Raw genomic sequence first — 26901 nt, 5'->3', positions numbered from 1 at the left:
CACCTCCTTCTCTGTTTCCCTTTCTGTTCTATGTCTGTCTAGTCTGTTTAGAGTAAACTATGTGAGGCAGGATCTCCCCCTCCGTAGGTGTTTGTATAGTGCCTAGCACAATGGGGTCATGATATCTGTTAGAGTCTTTTGGCTCTACAGAAAAGCAAAAAAGAAATAAGAGCTACAGGTTGTAGGGCAAGAGTGGGCAAACTATGGCCCGCGGGCTGCATCCAGCCTGTCAGACCTTTTAATCTGACCCTCGAGATCCCGCCAGGGAGCAGGGTCGGGGGCTTGCCCAGCTCCGCGCGGCTCCCAGAAGCAGTGGCATGTCCCTGCTCCAACTCCTACGTGTAGAAGCAGCCAGGGGGCTCTGCACACTGCCCCTGCCCCAAGCACCAGCTCTGCAGCTCCCATTGGCCGGGAACAGTGGCCAATGGGAGCTGTGGGGGCAGTGCCTGCGCATAGAGCTGCCTAGCCTCGCCTCCATGTGGAAGCCGAAGCAGGGACATGGCACTGCTTGCAGAAGCTGCTTGAGGTAAGCGCTGCCTGAAGCCTGCACCCCAACACGCTGCTGTGCCCTAACCCACTGCCCCAACCCTGATCCACCTCCTGCCCTCTGAACCGCTCAGTCCCAGCCCAGAGCACACTCCTGCACCCCAAACCCCTCATCCCCAGCCCCACCCCAGAGCCCACACCCCCAGGATTTGTCATCTTCAATAGTACAAATAGTTTTTTTCTTTTGGGGTGGGGGTGCATCATTCCTTCTCACGGTAATGCTGTGCCACACAAACTCCAAGGTTGGTCACAACTCAGTACGTGCTTGTGCAAGACCTGTAGGCCAGATAGTGCAGTCTAGAAGGCTGAATAAAGCCTCCAAGCTTCTTGTTGCATACCAAGGAGCCATCAAGAGCCTGGGACTGGCCTACCTGAGAACTGCCTCTCACCTCCTGCCAGAGTGCATACCTTGTTCAAAAGGGACACTGAATTAAAAGCCATTATGTTTTCTTGTAAAAAAAAAAAAAAATTTGTAAATCCTATGGTATCATTAAGCCTTAGAGCACACAAAAGCTAGCATGCACATCCTCATGTTGTGCATTAAGTGACAGAAAACAACTGTGCTCACCAGAAGTGAGAAGTCACTCCCTCCTGTACTCACCTGTGGCACACAGTAGTTCAGTCCCCTGAGGACTGAAAAGCGGCAGCCAAACTAAAGTCATTAAACTCAGGGGCATCTGGATGAAATGTAAGGGCCTGGGTGAGATACAGGTCAGACTAGAGAAGAGGTTCCCGAATGGGGGACATGCAATAACATTATTTTGGGGGCCCAAGGACCCCCCCTGGGCCCCACTGAAGGGCCAAGGATAGCAGGGGATTCTTTCTGGCCAGGAAGTGGATGGGGCTCTGTGTAGTTGGGCTCAGCTGCAAGGACCAGGTTCCCAGCCCATCTCTACCCCACTGCTGCAGCAGCCACCAATTGGCAGTTACCCTCCTCTGCTAGGAAAGCCAGCAGGCACTCTGCAAACAGGGAGCCGAAGGCTGACCGTGGGAGTCCTGACCCCCTCACTCCCTTCTCTCTCAGACAGAGTCCCCTCTGGACCTCAGTGCAGCCCCAGGGCACAGAGCCTCATCCGCTTCCCCTGCCAGACAGAACCTGGGTAGAAGTGGATGGGGCTGCGCTGAAGGGCCAGAGAGAGCTGTGTCTGGCAGGAGGTCTAGTACTCAGGGGCGCAGTCTTACACTCCCCTCCCATCCCCATCCCTTCAGAGCAGCTCCAAAAGGGGTGAGAAGCAAAATGGGTAGGGAGCTGGGTCCTGGCAGCTGAGACCGCCTGACTGTTACAGGAAGCGGAAGGCTTCCTCAACTGCCACCTGGTGGGTACAACCTCTGTCCCCCAGGGGTACGAGGCACTCCTCTCACCCCCATACTGGGCACTCCTTCCATCCACCCCCTGACCTGGCCTCAGTGAGGGGGACATGTATGGGGCATGAATTTCCAAAGTGTCCACCACAAAATAAGTCTGGGAAACTCTGAACTAGATGATTTCAAATCATTAAATCAAAGGAGTGGAAGGGACCTCGAGAGGTCATCTAGTCCAGTCCCCTGCACTCATGGTACAAGGATTATCTTCTAGACCATCTCTGACAGGTATTTATCTAACCTGCTCTTAAGGACCTCCAATGACTGAGATCCCACAACCTCCCAAGGTAATTTATTCAGTGCTTAACCACCTTGACAATTAGGAAGTTTTTAATTTTACAAGTTTTAGATGTAAAATTGCTACTAAATTTTTTGGTGAAAAACAAAAACAAAAAAAGATGGTCCCTTCTGGGCTTAAACTCTATGAATCTACACGTGTGTCTACACTGCGATTAGACATCCGCGGCCGGCTTATGCCAACTTACTTGGGTTCGGGATGCTCAGGTTGCAGGGCTGTTTAATCATCGTGTTCTGTAGACATTCAGGCTTGGACTGCAGCCTGAACTCTGTGATCCTCCCACTTCGCAGGGTCCTAGAGCCCAGACTCAAAGGCGAACGTCTACACTACAATTTAACAGCCCCTTAGCCCAAGCCCCATGAGCCCGATGCAGGTTTTTAAACGGCATTGTAGACATACACTATAAGGCCCCGCTCAACCTTCCCTCCAACTTTTGTCCCCACTCCTTCCTCACTTTTGCACCTTTCCATTCCCTAACAAGAACGGACACAGCCTAGATATTATAGTCCACCTCTGCCATTCTCCTATAAAGTTGGTTTCCCATCCCAGGTTGGCCTTCTAATGTAAGTCACATGGCCCTTCTGATTAGCCATCCAAAAGAGTAGTCAACAACCCACAGCAAGATGACAACAACTGGAGAGGAATTTGAGTTTCAGCAGTAGGTGCAGGATTCAGTGCAGACCTGAATCAGGACTCAGATTTGTCTCTCTACAGCCAGAATCAATCCCTTTTGAGAGCAGAGTTCTCTCCCTCTCCCACCTCTATTCCTCAATGACTTCCCAGGCTCCCTGCAGAAACCATCCATCCCACCAATGTCGTAGTTTAGATTTGGACAGTTCTATAAAGATTTAAATGAAACAGACAAAATTAATCAGTCCGTTCCTCCAAAATAACACCATTGCATAAATTCTATACAAAAATAATCACCCATCAATATAAGGAGAAAATATAAACTGCAACAAAGCCTTAAAAAGTATTTTGAAGTTTTGGAGAAAATAAACTGGAAATGTACATCAAGGTGATGAAATACATTAAGTCAAAATTCTTTGTAACAACAGTCAGTGTTTAAAAATCTCATCCCTTTCATCCTTATTAGACAATGTTTTGTCATAATTTGTTAGGTATCTTCATAAATGTTTGATGAATACTAACCCTTTAAAATAAAAAATTTAGTTTCTTGTTCTATCTTTGAGCATTCGATTATGTCCTAATTAGTGCTATCTTGCTATTTTAACTTTCAATTAAATATGCATAAAAACTACGCTAAAAGAGTATTAGTCAAAGCACGCAAAAGTTGGGAGATGCCAGAACTAAGGTTGCTTGTACCAAATTTAAGCGGGGACAACAAAAGACACATACCTGACACAGAAGGTCACCAGAATGTTTCAACAAGGACAACAATTATTTTCCCATCGTTTTATTCTTTAGAACAGATTAACTGTTTTGGCTGAAATTTTCCAAAAAATCTGCCTTGAACAGTCACCAGGCATTGAAAATTTCAGCCCAAATGGTTAAGGTTTGGGAAGGTTATAAGGAAGTGAAAACAGGGTCTGATAATGGGAAGTGAGAGGCAACCTTAATGATAGGCAGCACTACCAGCCCGGCCTAAAAATACAGTCTATTAAGCTGATACAGAACACTGTTTCATTTTCAAGTTGTTTTTTGGATTTTTAGGTTTTGGGTTGGGTTTTTTTGTTTGTTTTTTTAATACTTGGTAGAGTCAAGCCCAGAAACCAAATCCCATATCCAAACCACCCCGAACTTGGAGAGAGTAGGACTCCAAATATGAAGTTTAGGACTGTCCCTTATCACTAGAATATCCTAACACCAGTTCTAACCAACCCCAAACTGTTTGGCAATTTCAGATCTGGATCTGTAGCTTTGGGTTAGGCCCATCTCTAACCATTTCTAATTATTATAGTATTTCCAACAATCACCCAGTATCCTGGGTATGCCTCATGCAACAACTTAGCTGTATAATCTGCTGATAAATTACTACCATTAGCCTCCACATACTTAAACCTATATTTGTAAAATAAATATTGGCTAACAGGGGGGACTGATTAAAATCAAGACAATTTAAACCAGTGATTTAAATCACCAAGTGGAAAGTCTAAATTTAAATATTTTTTTAATCAACTTTCCCACTTATACTTCAGTTATTTTCTGAAGAAGGGTGCATTCTCATTAGTTGATATAACAATTAAAACATCTTGATTTACAACTCAGTAGAGCCTTTACACTAGATTTGTACATCTTTTTGCTACCTAGGAACGTAAACTATAACTATATACATTTATTTAGCAATTATATAGCTTAATATTTTCAGATTCTTATTAATTGTACATTTTTAGTATGTTAGAAAATAGTGAATGACATATTCCTTATTTACTAGATCATGAGGAAAAAGTTAATTTGTGTCAAGTTACATTAAGATGGTAACTGGAATTTAAACAAACACAAACATATAAAATTGATTTTTATTAAACGAAACATGCCCTTAATATACTACATGATTTATTGTGTCATATTTATAAAGCTTGACCTCAAAAGTTAGAATCAGGGGGCAAACCAACTTTCTTGATGTAGAAATGAAGCCTTTAACAAAGATTTTAATAGAGGCTCATGGATTTAGTACATTTTTTTATAAATGTTTTAAGAGATTAAAAGTAGTTTAAGCCGTAACATACTTTATATTAAATTGAGATTTCATTTAAAACACATTTCATTTTGAAAAGAAAAACTTGTAATTTAGAGAACGCCAAAAAAAGTTGGCCAATAGTATATGTGCGCTGCTCTGTGTCATGTAATGAAAAACCCTGAGAAAATGTAGTTTCCTTTTTTGCTTTTTCTTCCCACTAACAAGACTCTAAGAGTATGCTCTGCATATAGCACAACATTTGTAAAATGCTCACCACACAGGATTATCAACAGAACAGGATGATAGCGTGGGTAATACTTTATTTAATACATATGTATAGCATGGCAAGCAATTGATAAGCTGGGTAGTTGGTGTTATTTCCCTATAGTTTGTTAATTTGCATTTGTTTTGGACAATCATATCTTTTTGTATATTTTGTTTGTACTAAAAAAATATTTTTAGCATTTCATACACAGATGTCCACAATAGTGGATTACATTATTATTACATATTATTCAGTCTCAGTACATACAAGAGAGCTTAATTAACATGATCGCATACTACATCTCAAATAGTGGTATAGTTACATCATTTTTCTTACAATCTTAGACTGAAAAAAAATCACCTTATGCTATAGTTGTATTTGTTCTTTTTGGTCATTTCATTTTTGTGATGGCTCCATATGTCTTTGGCATTCTTTTTATAAGTTCTCTTCTCTCTAACGTATGTAAATAATTAAGTCAACAGTAATGCACTATACAATTTATTTTCAACCAACAGCACAGCCTGGGAAGAGACAATTAATGATAATTCATCTGCAAATTTAGGTGAGCTATTTCTCTATTACTCCGTTATTCTACTTAACATGAAGTATTTGTATAAGAACAGTACTATAATTTTATAAAAATGACAGCAAAGCCCTGATTCTTCAATGAACTCTGTGTGAGTGAACGCACAGCCCCACACAAGGCTCCACTGAAGTCAATGGGACCCTATGCAGGAGCCAGTATCTGTGTGAAGCAACTTGCAGGATGAAGGTTTAAAGTAGTCCGACGTAAAGAGAAATACACAGTACTACAAGATGATAGAAATAATTCTATGATATTGTATTGCACCATTTTGAAACAGTATGTGATCCTAATTAAAGATCATTCAGTGCATACACAGAAGGAATGTCCTACAGTGTTTGTGGCTGGATGGTTTTTAAAGAAAATTCCATAATCTGGAACTCTACACCCAGGCTCCACCATAACACTGTGTCCCATAAATCTCACAATGTCTACAGAAGCGAACCTTTCCTCTACGAACCTTAGAAGGCATGATTTGACACTGAAATAGGACTCACTGAGCAATGCCTCAAATAGGTGCTACATAAAAAAAAAAAATGCGCTTTCGTGAGCTACAGCTCACTTCATCAGATGCATCTGATGAAGTGAGCTGTAGCTCACGAAAGCTCATGCTCAAATAAATTGGTTAGTCTCTAAGGTGCCACAAGTACTCCTTTTCTTTTTGCGAATACAGACTAACATGGCTGTTACTCTGAAACAAAAAAAAAATGGCAGCTCATTCGGCAAGGGGGCAGCCCACTTGATGAATGAAGGCTTTGTAACCTGGCTGGTGTGCTGCTGTGCAAGGGAGCTATGGTGTACATCTGCTGGCCTACATCTTCAGTGGAAGGTGAGGGGCCAAGTGACAAGTGGGGGCCTTCTGGTCCCTAACAGTATGTCTACACAGCATTTTGGATCAAGCGGGAGTGAGCGTCCCAGCTTGGTCCATAGGCTCAGGCTAGCAGGGCTGAAGCTAGTGCTCTAGAACTGTATGGACAGTGCTTTGAAGTTGCGGCTCGGGCTAGAGCAGAGGCTATGAAGCCCATACCTCTTCCTAGGCTTCAGAGCCTGAGCTCCAGCCTGAGCCACAACTTCAAAGCACTGTTTACACAGCTATTTCTATATCACTAGCACAAGCTCTGCTAGCCTGAGTCTATTAACCAGTACTGGAAGGCTTGCTTGTGGGCTGGGTGGACATACCTCTACTGGCTTCTTGTCTCATCAGGTCAGGGCTGTCCTGGCTCTCTGCTCTCCCAGCACGTCTTCACTACAGAGTTAGCTGCAGTGATTGGCACCTGGCTGCATGCAACTACATTGCAAAGACCTACCCATGTTATTGTGTCTCTCAGGTGTTGTATTCACTCCAGTATGTCACTAGGACTCCTTGGGACATGCGCCATGGATATTTGTACTGCAGTAAGCTGAGTCGTTCTAAGATTCCGTCCCAGTGAATTGTGGGAGAATTTGTACGCTCATGACAGACAGGAGAGTTGTGGAAAGGCACTAGAGAGCTATCAGCAGTTGAATAATTTAGCCTGCGTCGTCACTGCAAGTTATCAGTCCAAGTGAAAGTTGAACTTGGACTCTAAACCTACTCCTCAGCTGTGCCCAGGTTGAAAGCACCACTTAACTCAAGTGAGAGGTTTGCACATGTGAATGGAGGGGGGCTGGTGCAACACCCAAGTAAGAACTCAGGCTAACTCTGGTGTGAAGACAGACTCTCAACAGAACTTCTGTGTCAGGGAGAACGAGAGCCTGAATGGTACAGGTCGAAGGGGCGTTATCTTGAACATCCTGTTCTGGAGCCCATTTTCCTAGGAGTCTTGGTGCCTTTTCCAGTGGCTTTGGGATAGTGGGAAAGAGAAATCTTCTTGCCTTTGGGGCATTACTCAATCCCCACCTCAACCCCACAGTAAAAGATCTGCAGACCTGAAAACTGATTTCCATTTGACCCAGCTTATGAACCTTTCAATATTGTGAAAAGCCTCTTCCGCTTCTCCAGAGTGTCACTAAACAGAAAACTTCCCAAATAGGGTACATTAAATGGTGTACAATTGTTGAGGGCCTGCTCACTTTGGCTGGGTTAGCCACATGACAGGTATATAAAGTGCAGCTTTCCCTAGCTGAACATTTTAAGCCTGATCCAAAGCATACTGCAATTTTTGAAGATAGGCCCTTTACAAGTATAGGCATCAATGCTGCACCACCTATACAGGCTTAACTTTAATATTATGCACATGGGTAAACGCGTGCAGAACTGAGGCATTAACTCTAATTGTTTTGTTCCAAAATTAGCACATATGCTTAGACTACAATTTTCAAAGGCTCACAGCTTGGTCAAATAAAAACCTGTGTTCATCAGATTACAACTCTCCAAGAATCTTTCTTGGCTAGGGTACTGCTGTGCGAAATTTCAACAAAAGAAATGGTTAACAAAAATTTTAACAGCAATCTTTTTTCTGTTCTACTGAAATAAACACACACTATCCCCACAAAAAAAAATTTTTTTTAATTCATCTTTAGACAGAGACAGCCTGGGAAATTGCAGCCCCAAATATGAAAATTTCAGAGAATCATAAGAAACTGAAAATGGGTTGCTGCCTTTCTTGTTCTAATATGGTAGGGGAGCGCTAAAATCATGGTAAACACAATTTTTTCCCCCCACACCAATAATATTAGTTGTACTAATGTTAAGGCTGGAGATTCTAGAGAATTTTTAGTTGGGTCAATTGGTATTCCCTTGAAAAATATCCCAGCCTCCTAGAGTAGTCTGTCAGAAGAACGTGAAGATACGTCTGAAAGGAAAAGGGGCTTCATTAAGATCTTTGAAATATCTTAGAAGCCTAAGGAGCATGCTCACAAGTTCTATTTTAATTTTAAGATCAAGCAAATACGCTATGTAGATTATGTTCAGAATACGGTACAAGTGTCAGTACTTTCTGGGGTACGTCTATACAAGGTAATAATATGTATTTTTAAAAGAAATTCTCCTATAATTCAAAAACTCCTGAAGAGATTTTCCTGAAACTGTTAAAAAACAGAATGAACCCCAACTTCATCATCAAGCAGGGATGGAAAATTTTAGCCCAAAAGATGAAATGTGAAAACAGGTTGTTATAAATCTTTAGTAAAGCAGGCAAATTATGCACACGCACAAAGGTCACTTATGGTGTTGGGTTTGTTTGTTTTTTCCCCAAAGACCATGATTTGCCTTCTAGAACCTTTCTACACTGCCAGAAGTTGAATGGTGGGAAATTGTCTTATAACACAGTAGCGCCTTGTCTAATATTAATTTTCATACAAGATGTACACTTTCATGACAAGGCTTGCAAAATTCTATCTGCCCCAGGGTATGTCTCTCTTTAATAGGCAAGTAAAATACCATTAGATTTTTCATTATCAAGAATTATGGTAAAGGGCACACATGAACATTTTGTGCCTGGGCTTGTAAATTTTCATAACTATTTTGCAAGGCACATAAACAAACACAAAAGCAACTCTTATATCTTGCTTGTGAATACCAGACCAAACTGTGGTATAACCATGTTACTAAATTTTATTTCAGCAACATGATTATACTGCCACTTAGTCACAGCTACACAGGCAAGCCCGAACAGTCAGGATACCATCACATTGTGACACGATCCACCAGACACGGGAATTTTGGAAGAAGTTGTCTTAGATTCTAACTGACCCAGTCCTACAAGGTCTTACAAATGTGCGTAACTGTATACACTGACAGGTTTCAGAGTAGCAGCTGTGTTAATCTGTATTCACAAAAAGAAAAGGAGTTCTTGTGGCACCTTGTGGCACCTTAGAGACTAACAAATTTATTTGAGCATAAGCTTTCGTGAGCACTAACAAATTTATTTTAGCATAAGCTTTTGTGAGCTGTAGCTTTGTTAGTCTCTAAGGTGCCACAAGTACTCCTTTTCTTTTTGCGAATACACTGAGTAGTCCTACTACTTCAACAGGACTATTCATAGTGCATAAATTAAAACACAGTAGGCAAGCCTTTGCAGACTCAGGTCCCAAATTTTGTCCAACTTGGAGGAAAAAATCCTATCAGACTGTAGACCCAGCATGGAAAATATCAGCATGAAAGGAATATTTTTGGCTAAGCTATGAACTCCAAGTTAGCAAAGGTTGAAAAATAAAATTAAAACTACTTTGCACTTCTAGAGAGCCTTTCATCTGTAAAAGATCTCAGAGCACTTTATAAACATGGCCTCGAAAATCCCTGTGAAGTACAAGATCAGTTTTGCATGGATAAAGTTGTTAGTCATTTACCAAGATCACACAGTGACAAAACACAGGGTAAAACCCAGGGATCCTGACTCCTAGTCCCCAGCCCTAACCAGGAGGCAGTACTTCATTTTCTGTATGGAAATTCTTTACTGCAGTTAAAAAAGTTAACACAGCATCTTACCATATATATTAGTCTCAAAATAGGAATTCTAGATGTTTGAGTTCTCTACACTTCCAAGGACACACAATGTTGCTGCAATGGAGGTGTGGAAGCTTATGGAAATCTGCAGAAATAATTTCTATGACAGCAGTGGGGATTAACACTGAACTGCAAGATAATTCCATGGGTCCTTCCTTCAGTGCCCTTCAAAAACTGCAACTTATTCTCTTTGAACAGTTCCTGAAAAGAGATTGTCTAGGTAAACAGCAGTGGTGCAAAAAAATAGCTGAAATCCTTAAGTGATGACTCATCTATTTATGTTCAGTAATTCTATAATAACTGCATTAGGAATCCAAAAAACTTACTGTTGATGCTGTAATGAAACTACAATAATATTTTACAACTTATCTATAAGCCACCAAAAGAAGTCATTTAACAGTAGACTATAGTGGCTGCTCACAAAGGTGCAGATTTCTCAGCTGAAGGCATGTCAACATGAAGTCAACAGAGCTATGAAAATTTACACCAACTCAGGATCCATATCTTTCCAAGCATCCTAATAATACACAGTCGAGAGCTGTCACAATTTAGGGCACATTGGTGAATGCTATAAAACATACTGGAAGAATCGATGTTTAATAATTCAGACAAAATATTTTGAGGCGTTGGCGGGGGGGGGCGACACTATATGTCTCAACCCAGATTGTGGACTAATGACCTGCAAAATGTTATTCTAAGGGCTTGTCTACACTTACAGCTGTGCTGCTGCAGTGCTTGGTGAAGATGCTTCTTATGCCGAGGAGGGCTTCTCCCATCAGCATAGGTACACCACCTCCCCAAGAAGCACTAGCTATGTCGACAAGAGAAGCTCTCTGATCAACATAGCACCGTCTACAGTAGGGGTTAGGTCAGTATTACTATATCACTCAGCAAATCCACATCCCTGAGTGATGTAGTTATAACAAGATAGCCCTGGTCTACACTAAAAACCTCACAGTCAAAAACACAGAGTCAGATAAATAAACTAAACTATGTTTGGCAATAGTAGGGCCATGTCTACTCCACAAAATTATGTCAACCTAACTTACATTGGCATACAGCCACCACAGTTATTAAATTGCTTGTGTGCGCGCACACTTGTCTCCTTGGGTCAGTGGTGCGTGTCCTCACCAGGAGCACTTGCATCGGCATTGTGGAACAACTCCTGAAAGCCAGTAATAGTCAGCGTAAGCAATGCAGCGTCTACACTGACACTTGATGTAATTAGGTCAATGCAGTATCACTCTACGCCACTTCGGGAGGTGATGTTACTAAATCAGCATAGAGCAGGGGTCTCAAACTCAAATGACCACGAGGACCACATGAGGACTAGTGCATTGGCCCGAGGGCCGCATCACTGACACCCCCACCCCTCGCTGCCCCGGCCCTGCCCTCACTCCAACCCTTCCATGAGGCCCTGCCTCTTCCCATCCCTTCCCCACCCCCATTCCAACCCCTTCCCCGAAGTCCCCAGCACAACTCTGCCCCCTCCCTGCCCCCAGGGGGAGCAGGAAGGGTGCGAGGTGTGGCGGGGGCTAAGAGCAGGGAGTTGAGGTGCCGGAGGTGTGCAGGGTGCAGCAGCGGGCTCAGGGCAGGGCGTTGGGGTGCAGGAGAGGTTTGGGGTGCGGGCTCCGGCCCGGCACCACTTACCTAGAGCGGCTCCGGGGTGGCAGCAGCACGCATCGGGGCCAGGACAGGCTCCCTGGGGTGCAGAGAGTTCCGTGCGCTGCTCTTGCCGCTCCTCCAGGTACCTCCCCCAAGCTTCCATTGGCCACAGTTCCTGATTCCCGGCCAACTGGAGCTGCAGGGGGGCAGTGCCTGGAGGTGAAAGCAACGCACAGAGCCCTCTTCTCCCCTCTTGGCTGCAGGGACTTGCTGCCGGCTGCTTCAGGGAGCAGCGCGGGGCTCGCGGCGCCATGGGGGGTAATCCCGCGGGCCTGACCTGGGGGTGGGCACAGGGAGCTTGGCGGGCCACAGGAAATAGCCCCACGGGCCACGTGCTTGAGATCCCTGGTACAGAGGGACTTATGTCGGCGGGAGTCAAATTTATGTGAACACACTTCCATGGCTAGAGATTGATGAAAGGCAGCTTATATCAACCTAACCCTTTAGTATAGGCCAAGCCTCAGAAATGGAAAAAACAACAAAAATAAAATAAAATTACTCCCAGGCAGAGGATCTAATCTTTCAGTTCTTACTCAGGCAAAACTCCCATCAATTCCAATGGGATTTTTTACCTGAATACGACTGCCTGATTACACCCAGCAACTTTACATGCCAAGTTTCTGGCTGGAGCAAGTTTCTACATTATATACTCCTGAATATGGAAATTTGTAAGTGACAAGAGTGCGGTATTGCAATAACAGTAATCTACGTAGAGTCTATGACCTATGGGCGGGTAGCGATATTTTTATGTCATGTGTTGACACTGTCTCTGCACCAGAGAGCTTATAATCATATTTTAAATACATTCAAGTAAAAACCATTTCTACTGCCTTCTTTCAAAGTAGATCTTATTTTCTCTCCTGTGATGGTTGTGTGTATTTCAGAGAAAGGCACACACTCATTATCAGAAAAGGTTTTGCTAGGTTTATGATATATCAATTTTTCCTACTTTTATTTTCTTTGGTTCCTGGACAACTACCCATCAGGAGTGGTCACTTTCTCAAGATTAAATATTAAGCAGAGTATTCCAGGCATTACAGCAGTTCCTGGACGCAGTTAGACTGTAGGCCCTTTGGAGACTATCCTCCAACATTATAGCTGCAATTCCACAAATTGATTTGTGCTGGTTGAGGCCCATACTAAAGGAGTCGGTTTACAGACTTCAGTTTCCATGATCAAGTTCTACAACACTTAGAACAATGGGGCACCAATCCTGATTCTGACGTCTAGATACTACCATCATACAAACTAGGTGAGACTATGACTGAATTGGATTTTGTTGCTTTAAGTGAGAACCTGAATGTCACTTTCTTAAACAATCCTTATGCTAAAAAGCATGGGAATAAACTGCTCAAAAAAGAAAAACACCAAAAGGCTTTCATTTAATCCAGTGCAGCTTTTGAAATTCCTATTAAGGTCCCAAGCTAACTCCCATTAAAGTCTCCTGTTGACTTTACTTGGAGTTGGATCAACCCTTAGTGCCAGAAGGGATGTTTATTTTTATTAAATAAAAGACATTACCAAAAGTAGCCAACTCTGTTTCCTTTCATAGCTGCCCCACTCCACATCTTAGTCTCTGCGCATCAGCATACTGTCTGCAACTGAGGCTGCTGAATGAAACTTACTAATGTCTCCAGTAAGTTTCAGTCTGCAACACACAATGAAATTAAACAGCATGACACAGTGCAGGAAGAATGCCCGATTTTGCTGACTTTACACACAGCAAAATTCCCATTGATTCAAAGACTGCACAAGATCACTTCCACATGCATAAGTTGGACTGGGGAAGAGAGGGCAGATAAGTTCGGGGAAGGAGAGAAGACAGAAAGAGTAGGGCAGAGAAACCATAAAACAGTAAACAGAGAACAAGGTGAGAGGACTGTTTTGGCTTAAGAGTGTCAAATACAAAAACGGCCAGAGAAAGCCTTTATATTAACAAAGAAATACAGGAAAGACAAAATGATAACAGGAAATGAGAGAATTGAGAGAAAAAGGCAGAAAAGGGGTGGGGGGGGGAAGAAGTGAATGAGACTGAGGAAAAGAACAGAAAGAAATGCGAAATGCCAAGAGAGACATGGAAGTTTTAGGTCTATTAACTTCATTTTATTTATTAATGTGACAGCAAACAATAGAAAGCTCATCACTGGCAGATGGCAAATGGGGGTGAGTTTTGGGGAGAGACAGAAATGAAACACAACATTTTGCCACGTTATTGCTGGGTATGTAATGGTTTTGTTTGGGGTTTGTTTGTTTTTTGGGGGGGAAGGGCAGGGAAATGAGGGGTGGTGTTAATTGGCACAGAAGTAGGTATAAGTCTTTCCGAAAAAGAAAGAAAGAAAAAAAAAAAAAAAACTTTAAAAGCTTTAATATTAAGTCCAGATTCTCCTGGAATAAGCAATGTGTGAACAGAAATCGGTGGGTTTCAAAACCAACATTATACTGACTGGCTTTTGCCATTTATACTACTGTCAAAGCAAGTAAAGTGCAAGTCATTTTCATTCAGTCTCTCCAAATCAAATCACAAAAGTGCTGTCTCTCTCTTTTGTACTCTGAAAAAACACCAACTATGCGGTAGTTAGACATGAAAAAGGGATGGGGAGCTCAACTGAGCATGCTAATAAATGCATACACAAACAGGATTTTACAAATTCCAATGACATGCCTGCAAGTTTTTCAGTTCTTCAGTGGGGTCCAGTTGAAGACTGGCCCTTAATGTTAACAGTTTTGGTAACTTAAAATGACAAAAGCAAAACATCTCAGCCCATATAACAGAAGCACTAGTACTAACAGATATCCAATATGCTAGGTGACATACCAGCTCAGTCTCTGGTATGGAGCCACTGTATTAAAAGAGTTAGTCAGAAAGTGGATAACATATTTATAAGTTATTGCCCCCTTCCCATTTTTCATCTAATTTTTTTAAAATCTTTTGATGAGCCTTAGTCAATATAAACAACATCCAGAAGTTACTTTTTTACTTCATACCCCTGAGCAATCAACATGCCTCTCTCTCTCTCTCTCTCAGGTGATGCCTAACCAATACGGATCAGGCCAGGACCTCGGGATAACACTGCTTGCTTGACATTTGTCCTCTCCTGTTTTAAACTCAAGAATATTCAGTGGAAATAGCTAGTAATATTCACCTGACCCACCCAGAGAACACGGGTTTGTTAGGCCTTACTACATGCCCCAAAGGCTATCTGTTCACCCAGAAGATAGAACCATAGGATCACAGGACTGGAAGGGACCTCGAGAGGTCATCTAGTCCAGTTTCCTGAACTCATGGCAGGACCAAGTATTATCTAGACTATCCCTTGACAGGTGTTTGTCTAACCTGCTCTTGAAAATCTCCAATGATGGAGATTCCACAACCTCCCTAGGCAATTTATTCCAGTGCTTAACCACTCTGACAGGAAGTTTTTCTCTAATGTTCAGCCTAAACCACTCTTGCTGCAATTTAAGCCTATTGCTTCTTGTCCGATCCTCAGAGGTTAAAGAGAACAATTTTTCCTCCCTCCTCCTTGTAACAACCTTTTATGTACCTGAAGATGAAAAATGGATATTATTTATGGTGCATGGAAAGCTCAATGGGGCTGTTGAATGGTCTGAGTATGCAAGGGTTTTTTTGATGGTGGAGAGTCTAAGTTATAATGAATACAGCATGTACAGAGTAAGAAAGCTGAGAACTTTGCACAGGTACTTGATGAACTGGAATAAATAAACCTTATAAAAATAACCTAGTATGGGGACACACTGGAAGAACCAAACAACATGGATTTTGCCAACATGAAGCACATAAATGCAAGGATATTTCAAGTAAGGCACCAAAGACCTTTTACAATCTACACAAGTAGCAGATGCAATAATGAAAAGACGAAGGTGGGTTCTACAACTCACCAATGAATGAGCAAATTATTTCCAGTAATGGTGAGTGTCCTTGAGATAGAATTGTTGGTTTATGTTAATCTTCAAATTTAGCAGCAGATCTCTTTTTGTGTCACATCAAACCAATCTAAAATTGGTTGGTGGGCAATTTCTTTGGAATTTATAGCCTGAGTGGTATTTCACTTTAAAACACTGAGGTTATGTTGCTATAAACTCTTTCTGCTTACACAGTGCAATGAATTCAGAACTGAAACAAGAAATATCAAACAATTGCTACATGTAGGTGGATTACCACACACCTAAAATGAAATGAGAATCAAGTGCTATCTCTACACAATCAGCCTGTTCAAATCAAGGTGCAGCCTGTTTCTATAATCCATACCAGGGTATTATATTAGCAGTTAGAAACAGCTAATGTGTTGCTACCAAATATATGTTGTTACCATAACTCAGAGGTGGGCAAACTCTGGCCCGCAGGACCGTCCTGCCCAGCCCCTGAGCTCCTGGCCCCTCCCCCCGCTGTTCCCCCTGCCCCGCAGCCACAGGGGCAGCAGGCCTGCGAGCTCCTGCTGCTCTGAGCGGCATGGTAAGGGGGCGGCAGCAGCGCGCACACAATGGTGCAAGGTTGGGTAATGGATCCCGGGGGCAGTCAGGGGACAGGGGGAGGTTGGATGGGGCGGAGGTTTTGGGGTGGTCAGGGGTCGGGGAACAGGGGGGGTTGGATAGGGCATGAGAGTCCGGGGGGGGGGGGGTCTGTTGGGGGCGGGGGTGTGGATAGGGGTCGGGGCAGTCAGGGGACAGGGGGTGGGATCCTGGGGGGGCAGTTTGGGGCGGGGAGTCCCAGGAGGGGACAGTCAGGGGATCAGGAGCAGGGGGGTTGGATGTTTTGGGGGCTATGAGGGGGACAGTCGGGGCAGGAAGTGGGAGGGGGTGAATAGGGGGCGGGGACCAGGCTGTTTGGGGGGCACAGCCTTCTCTACCTGGCCCTCCATACAGTTTCGCACCCCGATGTGGCCCTCGGGCCAAAACATTTGCCCACCCCTGCCATAACTTGTTTGGCAAGCTGTTTATTAATGCTGATGTCAAATGTTTCTCTGCCTTTTGCATTATCTACACCTGTGCAGTGAATTTAAAAAAAAAAAAATATATTAAAAGTCACTACAGTATTAAATTTGAAAATACACTCTGAAAAATAGGATGTGAAAGGTTCTTGCAGATAACCACAGCAAGTTCTGTATTTTTGTAAAGGACATTCCAAGTAAAATCTAGGTTTAAGAGCTTTTATTTAAGGATGTGTGTTTATGTTAAGACTCCCAGCAGGAACCTCTGCAATAGAATAAGAATGTTGACATCCATACAAAAATTAGCTATGATTCATTGTTTAATAGTAGTAGTCTCTGTACAAAACACTGCAGACAGAAGGATTTATTGCCAAATGGAGAGCCACCAATACTTCCTTTAACCTCATATGGGACAAATAATACTCAAGAACTTCTAAACCTAATTTTTGTCACTGACCTCCTTTACCGCCCACACACCTAGACAGAAAAAAAAAATTAATGCAGCATCAAAACTAAATCCTCCCAACAATTTTTGGCTAAACCTCAAATAGAGAGTCGTCTTCTTTGCTGAGCAGATCTGGGATGTGGTATTGATATTTTGGTGTAGGAATTCAGATCACTCAGAGTTGGGCCAACAGTATTCCCCATTGAAAGTCAATGACAAAAATGCATTTGCTCCAATAGGGGCGGAGGCTAGGCCAACACAAAAAAAAATCCCGCCTTTGATATCTATTTGTACAGGAAAACAAATACTTTTAGAAATCATCCTGATAGACAAACATTGATTGGCCCCTCCAAAATGAGGGACAAAAGGAAACATCTTCAATTTCACTCCTCAGTCAGGCCACCCAGCATCATTCTGGCACTAAGTGCCCTTCAACACAGTCCCTCAACTTTCCCTGCCCAACTCTTCCTTTTGAGCCACTGGGGTGTTGACATTCACCTCAAGTGCATCTGTGTTTGCGAGAATCCCCAGCTCACATGATTTGGTGATGATAGGTTGCCCATCTGAAGAACGTGAACTTTAACACTGCCTGTTTGAATGTCAAGGGAACACAACATATTCAAAAAGTTAAATTTAGGGTCTCTCAAGGCTGAGGTCCACAGTTTTCATGTCAGGTACAATACTTAGCACCATTCACTTTTCACCAGTAAAGTGAAATTTTATTTCTCCCTTGAATAAGGCTCTGGAAATATACTGTGCTATAAGAAAAGGAGTACTTGTGGCACCTTAGAGACTATCAAATTTATCTGAGCATAAGCTTCTGTGAGACTGTGCTATGTAGTTTCAAGCCATTGCCAACAAACAATGCAACTGCATATGTAAAAGAAAAAAAAAAGTTTCCATAATCAATTTGGTAGTTTTAATTCATAAGATTTACAACAGTGTGATGTCAGTGGGAGTTCAACATGAGTTTTAAATGCAACTTACACTACTGGGGAGGTGATTAAATCATTCTGCAGCCCCACCAATGGGTTAAGAGCAGCACTAGCATCAGCTGCAAAAACAGCTGCTTGCCTGCCTCGCCAGAGGGGGTGGGGAAGCCTAATACACAGCTCCAGCAGACCAACTAAAATGTCTAGCAATGCAGTTCCAGCTATCCAAAGTCATATTCCAAAATGCTTGCTTATAGCAGACAGGTTATTTGGAGTTTCTCCGTAATGTAGTACATAGAAAAGAGGCTGAACTGGATTTTGGATCATAAAAGAAACAAAACAAACAAGACACCCAGGATGTTCTGTGGATTATTCTGAATGTTTACAGCTAGACATCAATATCAATCAAGATCACTCTTTTGCAACATGGAGGGAAAAAAATTACAACAATGGAACACACTCTAAATTTCAAGTCACAGACTGCAGAGGGGGAGGTAGTCTTTCACTATCATGACACCCAAGAGAAATAGGACTTATAGCCCGAACTGAAGTTTGCAAAAGCCAGTGAAATACACTTAGGGCTTGATTTGCAGAGGGGCTAAGCACACAGAGCTCCCACAAACTTCAAAGTGAGCTATGGGTGCTCAGCATCTGAAAACATGACCATCAATGTCTACCCAAGATTTTCTCTTTTCCAAACAAAGGTGTTAATTCATACTCTTAAAAAGAAAAATTAATGCATTAAGCAGCTTCACGGTATAACATCATCTTTTCAGATGTCAAAACTAGGATCTGTCAGGATGGCTCAGTAGTTGCATGGAAAACCTCTAAAGATGCATGAGTGCTCCATATTGTGGTGTTGGTGACTCAGTAAGCAGAAATCTTCCTTCCAAGTCAGTCCTGACCTAAACCCCTTCATGTTTTTCAGCCAATGACAGTACCAGTTCACCTTACCTGTACAAGCACAACACTTCCCATGTAACTGTACATTCTCTAATCCATAATGCCACTTGGACTGGTTCACATCCAATTCCTGACACCAGATCACAAGCCCAGAACAGAGGTTCATTACGAAGACAGGGAACCTAAAGAGTCTCACAAGAGCCTGAAGTAGCAGTACCAGTATCCAAATCACTGTTTTAGGAGACGTCAGGCATTATGATGCTGCAAGTCTTTCAGAGATAGCTAAAACTAAACTTCTGACCACTCATGGTCATTAAAAATCCACTTTTTGAAACCAACTTCGGCCTTGTCTGAACTATGAAAAAAGCGTGATCTTAACTCGAGTTAACCAATGCGAGATAAAATCCAAGTGAATACAAGGCCGAATGTAGTTTTGATATGAGTTAACTGGTCGAGTTCAAGATCAGGCTCCCTGATGGCAGGTCAGGTTCAAGACAACCAGGGAGCCGGGTCTTGAACTCGACCAGTTAACTCATATCAAAACTACGTTCGGCCTTGTATTCACTTGGATTTCATCTCACATTAGTTAACAGGAGCAAAGAGCACACCTTTTTTTCATAGTGAAGACACAGCTTCAGTGTCCTAACAAGTTACAATTAGGTATCACATTCTGCCAAAATAAATACTACATTTATACAATTGACCATGGTCAAATATTGCCAAATATTCCAGCAAGAATTACCTGATGTACGTGGTGGCCTATTTTGGGGATTATATCACAGTGGCATTCTTCCATTTTTCAGGTCACTATTTCATTGTATTGCCCATTTTTCTGAGTTAAAATAACTCCGTTAACTAACTTTTTATTTTGTAATAAAGGCATAAGTACCTAGGGTTATGCCTACAGGGGACCATCAAGTCTTATTCTTTGTGTGACTGTTGTTCCTGTCTAAAAAAAAGTGGTTTAAAATATTTGACTATTTTTGACATTTGACCAATATTTCACCAGTTCATTGACCAATTATTTTTGCACCAGTCAAATGCCCAACCCTGCAGACTCTCCTGAAGCGTCACCTGGGTAAGACATTTTCAACTTACTATTTTGCCACATTTTATCTCACAGGGGCTACATTTTCATGATGAGTGAAGCAGTCCCCTATCTACCTTGTTTGAGATCTTCGGATGAAACATGGTCTGTGAAAAAACAGTTGTTATCTCTAAGTTTCTTTATGGAAACTAAGATAATTTAAATAAAAGAACATCGCACTGAAGTGTTCAGAAAGTTGCACCTGGGGAAGCCAAGATTTTTGGTGTATCCTGAGCCTACAACAGGAAATAATGAGTAGTTATTCCTTTTTCAACTATTCATCTGAAGATGTGATATTTTATACTTAGAGCCCTACCAAATTCACAGCCATGAAAAGTGCGTCACAGGACGCGAAATCTGGCCTCCCCCCCAAAAAAAATCTAGTCTTTTGTGTACGTTTACTTTATACTATAGGGATTATAGCGGGGAGACAAGCATTTCTCAAATTGGGGGTCCTGACCCAAAAGGGAGTTGGGGGGGGTCACAAGGTTATTTTAGGAGGGTCACAGTATAGCCATCGTTACTTCTGTGCTGCTTTCAGAGCTGGGCAACTGCAGAGCGGTGGCTGTTGGCCAAGTGCCCAGCTCCGAAGGCAGCTCCCTGCCAGCAGCAGCACAGAAGTAAGGGTGGCAATACCATACTATGCCTCCCTTACTTCTATGCTGCTGCCTCCAGAGCTAGGCGGCTGGAGAGCGGCGCCTGCTGACTGGGGGCCGAGCTCCGCAGAAGGAAAGGCGGCAATATCATACATACCATGTCATCCTTACTTCTGCGCTGCTGCTAGTGGCGGCTCTGCCCTCAGAGCCGGGCTCCCAGCCAGCAGCCACTGCTCTCTAGCTGCCCAGCTCCGAGGCAGCGCCACCACCAGCTGCTGCACAGAAGCAAGGGTAGCAGTATCACACACATACCCCCTGCAATAACCCTGTGGATCACCGCCCCCTCCCCCCCAAACACACACTTCTTTTTGGTCAGGATCCCTACAATTACAATATCATGAAATTTCAGATTTAAGTAGCTGAAATCATGAAATTTATGATTTTTAAAATCCTATGACTGTGAAATTTACCAAAATGGACCATGAATTTGGTAGGGCCCTATTTATACAGCAATGCTACACAGGAACAGACTTATTTATTCAACAAGTGGTCATTCAAAAGGTCCACTAGTCATGTCATTCACCTTTTAATGATCTGTATGTTTATTTTACACTCCCTCACTCACCAGATACTAGTTCAGAAGCATTTTTACCATATCTACAGAAATAACAATCAACAAGCAGTAAATATATTCTTTTGGTAGGAATTAATTGTACACACCAAAAAAAGTCATCTCCTCTCTCTCTCTCACGCACACACACCCCAATACAGTTTACAGAAAGTATAGTTAAGACCCTGATCCTGCAAACACTCTCACGATCAACCTTATGCACGTGTACAGAACCCTAAGGCGGTCACTGATGTGCTTAAAATTAAGCATGTGCATTTGTATTTGCAGAATTTCTGACTTCAGTGTGGGTCTATCCAGGTGGAACCTCTTGTAGGACTGGGTCTTAATTTGCTTCTATAACATTTATAACAGTGGGCATCTGACTTGAATGTGAACTCCTGTGTAAGTAACCATTCAATTTACTTTACATGCACTTGGATCTGTTCTTCCTCACTGAAAAACTTAACTGAAAACAAAGTGAATATATATATATAAAAATAATATACACACACACACTATATATATATTCGTGTTTTAACCATTTCAACTTACTCCATCCAGCTCCTCACGTTTGTAGGATTTAACAGTGCTCTCTACCATCACATCTATCTGATTGGTAATGATTACAAAGTCACAAGTAAAGTTTTACAATACTTAGCACTTATATAATCCTTTATAACTTCACAGCAATGTAGGAAATATCAATCATTGGAAGAAAAAAGCGGCATTTGTAATTTTTTTCTGAAAGAAAATTTTTAATGGTTTTTAAGGGGGGGACCTTGAGCAGCAAATAGGTCTAATAATTTTGATCAGCATTTATTACTCTCAGTGAAGCAGAGAAACATTTAAATGAACAAAATCAAACTGTAAACTCTTGTATGTTCTAAAATTACGAACCCAAGTCCCAACTGCTCTTACATGTTTAAATTGTATTTCCTTCCCCTCCCCCTTCCCTTATGGAGTGAATGCTAAATGTTTTCCAGGTGTTCAGAATACTATTTTGGGAGACCTGCCACAAAATTCCCAAGATACAATCCCATATGAACCATGTGGTCATGGAGACAAGCCTGCACTTCCCTAACTAACAAAATGTAAGAGACCACCTGAGACTACACTCTCATGGTCTGTGATTACGAATAAAATACAGTGTTATTTCATTAGATCTTAGCCAAAAGAAAAAAAAAAGTCAATCACTTTGGGAAACCATAAAATGTTTATTATTATTTACATAACACCGACAGCATACTAAGCAGATTTACCTTGACAGTAAAGCTTTTTTTAAACCTCAGGCTCTAATCCTTCAAACACCTAAACACATGCTTAACTTTAAGCTCATGAATAGTCTCATTAAAACCAATGGGACTACTCTTGTGGTTAAAGTTAAGCACCTGCATAAGTGTTTCCAGGATCTGAGCCTTAATAAGTTTGAACTGTATGCTGAAAAGATAAATATGGAGATGTCCAAACCAAGACCAAATATCTGAGCTTTTGCAAAGTTCACTGCACAATCAAGGACCAAAACTTGGACAGCCCTAAAACTTCAGGCATTATTCAAAATCCAAAAGTGAATTCTGCCTGTAGCACTTCTCTCTAGATGGGCCATGCTCTCTGGATATTGACCTTAGGCTTTAGGTAGGGCCTATCTATAATAAAGACCCTTCCCTTTTTAATATGCTTTGTCCTCAAATATCTATTCTATATACTAGACCAGTAAGGTATCAGCAATCAGGCTCAGCTAATTTTTATGTGACAAGACTGGATTTTCCAGATCATGACTCTTTACCTCTCATGCTTTAACAGCAAAGAATGAGTATATTTTGTGATCTCTTCCATAAATCAGTTAAGTCTTGATTTATACAGACAGCAAAATGAGGATGTTGGGTACATCTGATAGTAAAAACTCTATGAGCAAACTTCACTCTGCAATCCTACACAGCAACCTACAGATGAAACTTTATCTTGAAAACTCAACATTCAATCTCAAGCAACAAGACTCTGTCATGAAGTACAACTCTCTCTCTCAATAAAGAGACTATGATCTTATAAATTTTCCTTAAAGGAATTTGGTGATGAAAATTTAACTCACCTGGAACAACTTCAATGTACAATTTAACCCCATTAAATGGTAGAATGAACTACATATTTTGTATTTACAATGGATAAATATATTCAATTAACAGCACAGAAAAATACATAACTTAGGCATAAAGATCTTTTTCAAATATATAATACACAGAACAAGATTGCCTGCTTCATTTTGGATATTTGATACTATTAAGTTTAAAACACACACACACACACACAGCCCATTAACGGGTATAAAGGCTTATTTCCATAAACTAAGGCCCATGTTATGTCTTTTACATGGGGCCCTTACCCTGTAAAAGAAGATGTGATCATGTTCCACCCAGAACTTAACAGGAAACTGATCAACAATAACTTTGGCACTTTACACTTTTAAAACAAAAAATTACATCTACAGATATTTTCTTCTCTTAAATCCAGGGCTATATCTCCAGGGGAGTTAAACAAAAAAGAAACACACTCCTCTAAGTTACAAATGAAAACAACGTACACAGTTGAAAAGGAAATTAAAAAAAAAAATCACACAGAGGAAAGTGTGGACACAGATTCCCCTCCCCCACTCCAGCATGAGTTCAGACACAAGCCCATTTCTCCCCAAGCTTTTCTTAACATTATATATTGCAGACACAAACCATAAACCGACTGCAAAATAAATACAAACCTAAGGTCACACTTTGGGTGGTCTTCCCCCCCCCCCGGTTTTAGAAGTAGTAAATATGCACTGGGGGGAGGGGAGGGAGAAAGATTCTTCTTCTTTACAAAGATCAGCCTAAAAATAGGCTATAAACCAGCCTGCCTCATGATGGCTCCTTGATTCAATTTGTGCAAATTCTTTTTTTCCCCCCTTAAAGCCTTTAAAATCAAATCCAAAAGGGAGAGAGGGGGAGGGGAAAAACAAGAAAGGGGGAAGAGGGGCAAGAAAGCCCCCCCCAACAAGCTTTAAAAAGAGGTGCCATTTACAATTAAAACCACCAGCTCCCAAAAATACATTTTTTTTAAAAAAAAAGGGGGGGGGGAGAACCCAGTTGAAAAATAAAGACAGGTTACACTGGTGCCCATCCCCCACCCCAACTCGCAACAGACAAACACAGCTCCCTCCCCCCCCCCCGCCCTGATCACTTCCCCAAAGCCCTCCCCGCCTCCCCCAAAGAAGCTCCATAATAACCCCCCCCCCCATGGATGCACTTGATGCAGCCCAGGAGAGGTTAAATCCTAGTGCAAAAAAACACACACACACACAACACCCCAAGTCCTTACCTTGCAGTTGATGGCTGAGTGGCTGCTTTTGCCCTCCCCCCTTTTCCTTTGCAATGGAGGCAAAAGAAATGCACCCTGGGTTTCCTCCTCTTTACACAGCTAGAGACACATGCCAGCGCCCTCTCAGCTGAGGTGCCCCACTCCAAGCAAAAAAAAAAAAAAGACAAAAAAAAATAGAAAAAACAAAAAGGGGGGGGGGGGGATTACTCGCCACCAAACCGTGCTGTGATATTCAATTATATCCCAAGCCGGGGGGGGGGGGAGGGGGGCAGGGCTGAGAGATTAAGTCCCGAGGAGGGGTGGGGGCGGGGGGGGCGGAGGGAGGTAATATCGCTGTGTGTGATTGAGATTGAGGAGGAATTGAGGCAGAATGTGAAAGCTGTTACTAAGGGAAGGAGCCAAACGGTTCAGAGCAGCCAACGGCTCTCAGACACTCCGCGCTGGGGGGATGGGGGTGGGGAGCGGGGTGGCCAGCCGCACGGAAATGGGAGAGAGACCGCGGGGGGGGGGGGGGGGAGAGGAGCAGGCCGGGCGGCGGCGGCGGCACCGCACAAACCCAGCCAAGCAGTCAGGGGACGGGAGACCCTCCCCTTTTCACACCCCCTCTCCCCCCCCCCCCCACACACACACCCCCAAGCGGGCTGCACCAGGCCATATTGCCAGGCAGGGCCGCTTTAGCATGCGGCCTGGACAAGCCCCCGGGAGGGTGCAGATTGGGGTTCCCCGGGCAGGGGAGAGAGACACCCTCCTCCTCCCGCCCCCCCCCCCGCCTTCCCTCTCACACCCATTCCCAGCACCGGGCAGCAAGGCCATATGGCCAGGCGGGGCGCCTGTATTATGATGCACTGTGCACCCCACCAGCTAAGCAAGCAGGGGGAGCGGGGGGCACCCAGGGCCAGTGTGGTGAGGGGTGACCCTCCTCCTTCACGCCCACTCCCAGCCAGTTCCATAAGGCAATATTGCCAGGCACTGTTTATTATTAAGGATATACAGACGGTCAGCAAAGCAAGCCGCGGGGGGTGAGGGCGGGGGGGACGACACACGGGGGTCTAATACAGTGAAAGGAGACCTCACACACACACCTTGCAGCAAGCTGTATCGGGCAATATTGCCCAGGATTGTTTTATCATTAAGACTACACAAAGCAAAGCAAGCAGCGTGCATGGAGGGGGAAGCATTCAGGGAGCGACCCTCCCCTGCCTGGAGGAACACACACTCCCAAGGCCTGGCAACACTTTACACTAAGCCATGCTGCCAGGTGGTGTTGTCTTATTATGAATGATGTACAAACCAGCAGCCGCCAGAAAAGCAAGCAAGGAGGAGTGGGGGTGGACGCCGGGGTTCCAGTACTGAAAGAGATACATTCCCTTAAGACCATGCACATGCACCCCGGCAGCCATGAAACAGCCTGCACAGCGCAATAATGCTGGGTAGTGTGGTTTTATTGTTGATCGCATTTTAAGCACCTCCAGAATATGTTTCATGTCCAATGCACTTCATAACATTAGCATTTAGCATGTATTTAACGCTTTATTGTTTTAAATGCTTTTCTTCATTTATTATTAACAATGGCATTCGGGCCCCAATCGTACAATTGATTCTGAATGGGCTGATTCCAGGACTCCACCCATGCCCAGGGGAGCACCTGCCCCGATCCAATTACATCAGGGTACAGCTTCCTTGTTTAATATAAAATGCCTTATTGATAATAATGTCTAGCCCCACACATGCTGTTTGTTTTAGGATGCTTTAATACTATTTAGCATTTATATCACAGGGTTTTTTTTAAAAGTAAGCTTCATTAATGTGAATCACATTCATCACTGCACGGTGCTTTGCAATTTAAAGCACTTTGTGGGTCACACTCACAGGCCCTGATCCTGCAGTCGAATCTGCGTGTGCAGAGGCTTGAGCCTACACAGAGCCCTACTCCCTACAAACCTCACATGGAGCTGACTGCAGGATCAGGGGCCGGGGTGATATTCATACTGATGAGGCAGGTATGCATGAGGACTTCTGCGCCACCCAAGCCTATGATGAGGATGCATGGCAGGGGGCTCTATATCAATGTGGTCCATGGAGGGATTCTTTGTGCCAGGTTTGTAAAGTGAGGTGTTGTGATCAACCCACAAGATGAGACACAGTAGTCCTATCATCACCTGTAAGTGGTGTGGAGGGACTCAGTTGCTTTTCCAGCCCACAGGCCAGAGTAGCAGACTTGAGGAACTGCACTGTAGCTCCAACTTTGCCATAC

At 43.0% G+C, this 26901-nt stretch overlaps 1 protein-coding gene across 8 annotated transcripts in view; it reads right to left on the bottom strand.

Moving 5' to 3' along the window:
- Positions 1-24823, bottom strand: part of TBL1XR1 (TBL1X/Y related 1) — a 170686-nt gene extending 145863 nt beyond the window's left edge. For 7 of the 8 annotated variants that reach the window (XM_077826067.1, XM_077826068.1, XM_077826069.1 and 4 more), the window contains exon 1: positions 24648-24823. The gene's annotated coding sequence lies outside the window, so the exon portion shown is untranslated. Of the gene's footprint in view, positions 1-5472; positions 5738-24647 lie in introns of those variants that run through there. The other variant, XM_077826073.1, reaches the window with a different exon arrangement.
- Positions 24824-26901: the final 2078 nt, after the last annotated feature.

The sequence above is a fragment of the Eretmochelys imbricata genome, chromosome 9, assembly GCF_965152235.1.
Source record: "Eretmochelys imbricata isolate rEreImb1 chromosome 9, rEreImb1.hap1, whole genome shotgun sequence".
NCBI lineage: Eukaryota > Metazoa > Chordata > Testudines > Cheloniidae > Eretmochelys > Eretmochelys imbricata.
This window is presented reverse-complemented; position numbering and strand designations above follow the sequence as displayed.